At 40.1% G+C, this 4244-nt stretch overlaps 1 pseudogene; it reads right to left on the bottom strand.

Moving 5' to 3' along the window:
• Window positions 1-357: 357 nt before the first annotated feature.
• Window positions 358-4244, bottom strand: part of LOC143040430 (angiotensin-converting enzyme-like) — a 75505-nt pseudogene continuing 71618 nt past the window's right edge.

The following is a 4244-nucleotide window of genomic DNA, read 5'->3' as shown; positions in this document are numbered from 1 at the left end:
TACCACTTCCTTCCTTTCATATTTGAAGGGTTTATGGGCTCATGAGAAAGCTTGAGATCAAAATACCATAATGAGGCTTTGACTCTCCAACCCAAGGTCTGCTAAACACTACACCATCGTTATTAATAGCAAGGGAAGTCGGGGCCCATTTCGATTTCATCGTCATTTTCTTGTGGGTGGATGAATTTTATTACATTCACCAAGGTATGCAAATATCAAGACTCAGCAGTGAGGTAGCATTGGATCTAGATAACTTAGAATGTGTGATCAAACAGGTACAGAAATGGAGAAGCGTTTATATGCATGGTTTAAACCGTTAAGATTTGAACACAACTTATAGGTGAAACAAACATCATGTACTCCGTGAGTCATGTATTTCATCTAAATATATACAACAGTATTCAGATTCTTGAACAATTCAACAACCAATAACATAAAGTTCCTTCTAGGATACAACAAAGTATTAATGTATAAAAAACATAAATTTGAAGATTATTCAGATTTAGCAACACAACCACACAAAGCAAACTAGGCTCAGGAATGTCTTACAAGACAGTAGGTATGTTTCGGAGGTCTTTGTTGCAGGATTTAGGAGGATTTCCTTCTTGCTTGAGCATTATTTCTTCTTTCATTAGAAATACAATAGGATATGACCAGAGGCACATAGTGGCGTACTGGTATCATAACTATGGATGTTGCCAGACCTTGCCATCACCAAAGATTATCTAACCAAGATTAGAGAAGACCAACATATTTTGAGCGGTAACTACCCAAGGAGCCACCCCTAGCTCTTAAAGAACTGGCACTCCAGACTAAATGTGGCACAAGCTAGTATCAGTCTCGCTTGTCATATGGTGATTACCATAGTAACAGAGACAGAGAAGATAGGTAATACGTATCTGATGGTTGGTTTTAGAAATGGCTGACACATTGTACTTCAGGGGATTCACAGGAGAGTTGAAGAACCTAAGAAATTAATTGTAATTATGGTGTGCTCCACATAGAGTAAATATAAATGAAAATGTCTTGGGAAGAATAAATCTACCCACACTCAAGTGCACAGCTTATTTATTTTGACTAAATAAGCGTTGGACTTTTTGTTCCAGATGTGTAGTTTATGTGCCTGTCAAAATATCAACGAACTGGATGAACACAATATATATTAAGCTATTAAACACATTTTCTACAAATAATTTTCTCTTAATTAGTAACACTATTCTAAAGGTACCCAACATAACAGGCCATGCATTTGTTTAACTATGGCATTCGGAGGCACCTTGGTGATCAAAGGTCTGAAAAACAACTTCGCGCTATCATACTTTGATCTTGTATGAAGACGTGTTCATTGCTGATGTCGAAGGTGTTCCAATTATGGCAAAGACCTTAGATTGAATGTGTTTCTTTTCATTATCTCTTTCTTCTTTCGAAAGCATTGTTCCCCTACCTCAGTGTCTTTGTATCGATTTCTATCCTGTTACAAGTCATCTTAGGAGATGAAGAAACGAAGGAGGATTGCGACAGGGATAGAGACAGACGTAGGTCACGTTGTGCTGCAGCTTTTATGATGTGTGCTGATCGTTCCTGCAGTATTCGCCATCTGCAGAATAAAGAAAGATGTTAGGTAGGGTGTGGCACTTTCATCTTGACGTTCAATATTCGTTGCAAAGAGGATGGAATTTTTTTTACATCGTCTTGCTCACAACAACATTTATTCTTGTGCACATTATTTAACATTTTTACCAGAAGTAACAACTCACACTAACAAACTGGAGATTTATAAGAAAATAAAAAATATATACAAATTCGGTGTGGGGATCTTTGCGAAATGGACACATCAACATAAAAAAAATGAATAAATAAAATCTCGTTCACTGAAATATAAGACTTACAGAGTTACAGACCAACTATCTGCCAACATTAGTGAAGAAAAGGTGTGTGTGGTAGCTGGACGAGACATGTAGTCAAATGCAGCGTGTGGGTTGATATAAGGTTCGAAACAGGTTGAATCCTCTTGCTGATAAGGTTTTTCTCAGCTAAATAGAACTACCTGTCGGTACCTAGAATAATGATTGATGCCGTCCTTTTTTCGTCAAACAATGCAGATCCAACGGCCACCTTCCAGTCTAAATTCTTCCGTTAGTTTTCCTCGTCCGAACTAGCTCGATACAACTGACCCCAAACTGTTGTGAATCTGTCAAGCTAATTCGTACCCTGTGACCTCACAAACGGAATCTCCACTCAAGAAGAAGGAAGGAGAGAAAAAAATCACATCACTTCTACTCCCCCTTTTAAATGTTTCTTATGATGCATGCATGGCGACACTTCACTGTGATATTGTCCCCCAAAGGTAGAAGCGTTGTTTACTGCTGACTCAAGTTGTATCCGAGATCCGGCAGCGCATCCTATCCGAACTATCATTATATCGATACTCTTCCTATGTCGAGTGGCAATGGTACTCACCTGACTCCCAACCAATGAATTCGCCATGTTTCAGGTTGTCTTCCTGAAGCCACTCCTCAAGGGGACTGAAGTATTCCCTGATGGCATTAGCGTCCACCTTAGTTTCGCCAGTTAGTGCCTTCATAGCTTCGGGCCAAGGTTTGGAGGATCCAAGCTTCAGCATATCGCTGTGGGTAGGAACAATTCAATTTGGTTATAGCAACTAAACTCGTAATGTGGACTACAATTAAATTTCAAGAATGACATTGGTGCTGTTGCTGGCATCAAACTGCTTACCCGAGAGCATTTCCAGCCTCGGTCGACTGATATATGTTGCATTTGTGCAGAGGCTTGGTAGGGTCATTGGGATCGTATTGGCCGGCCTTCAGACACAAGGATTTGTGGAACTGGAACTGAATCACGAAGCTGACGAAGTATCTGTAATGAGAATAGAGGTTTAGCAAATGTAAACGTCGCTGTATAAGTATGACCATCACCCAAAGTCAATTTTTTGAAAGACATAGATATAGCCGCACTCATACAAACGCACCTGATATAAGGAACATTAGCGGGGATGTGGTACTTCGCACCAGGGTCGAAGTCGGTTTCGGAACGCGTACTGGGAGGTCGTATACCTTGAAGCTCTTCCCTGAAACGAACGAAAAATAGATAAATACCGGATACTTCTGATTGAACGTGAAACGAACATTCAAAACATCAGCAATGTATGGGAATCGAACAGAAAGGCAAGCAATTTCTATAAAAACTATTTTCATGCAGCCTTGCCCCAAAGAACGACGCAAGTTCATGCTAGTAAATCATGGCGAGAAATATTTGTCTTGCAGGATATTAGTGCTTGATACTAAGTTCAGTTTCCAGATTTATTAAAGGAAATGAAGAACTCAAAAGGTCGACGTTCCGTAGTTAATAGTGGTCTCCCTACCCTATGAGATACTATATCGAATGACATCATAGAAAGTAATTTCAAACAAATAAGATATAATTTTCCTATGCGGAATATTTCTACCATTTAAACGGCTTATTTTTTAGACCTAACCTGACACACTTCGAAATATCTTGGATGATCTCTCAGTATCTGTTTACGGAACTTATATGAAAAAAAACACAATCCCACTTGTACATCACTTCCCTTTGACTTCTTTCCATCTCACCTCAACTTCCACCAGGCCCAGTTCCAGTCCTTCTCGTTGGTCGCGCCGCTGAAGACATCCCATCGCTATAAATCCATCAGGTAGCCGAAAGGCAGGAAAGCGATCTTGTCAAGAGCCATGCTCATCAGGAAGTTGATGTCAGCCTGCGGGTCGTCGAACACCTCCTTTAGGAGGCCAATCTTGTGAAGGTGCTTCGGGGTTGCCACACTCAAGGCCAGCACGTCCCCGACAGCCTCGTGGAAACCTGGAGGAGGTACAGAGTGGTGTAGGGTGAACGGAACAGTCATAGCAAGGAGACGTGAACGAAGATGAAAAGATGGGACGATGTTTTATAGAATAACTCAAGAATTTTATCTACATATAGAATATTGTGTTGGTGACTGGCCATAAAGTTCTCGGTCTAAAACGAGAAATTACTACGTTACATGATGGAACAACAGAAAGCCTTAGCAAAGGTTAAATAATAATATCTTTGTGAATTTACATACACCCCTCGTAGTGAAAAAAAGAAAATGCTCTTTTCTCCATCTACATGTCATGTGGAAGGAAGCTGTATCACAGAACATACGCCATATGGTTGTCACAAACTTGAGAATGATGTAGGAGATCGATCCAACAGTAATAGGACCTGAA

Source organism: Oratosquilla oratoria, chromosome 28 (assembly GCF_046742065.1).
Source record: "Oratosquilla oratoria isolate Oo_2021 chromosome 28, ASM4674206v1, whole genome shotgun sequence".
In the NCBI taxonomy this organism is placed as follows: Eukaryota; Metazoa; Arthropoda; class Malacostraca; order Stomatopoda; family Squillidae; genus Oratosquilla; species Oratosquilla oratoria.
Note: the sequence above shows the minus strand (reverse complement) of the source record. Positions and strands in the feature narration are given on the sequence as shown.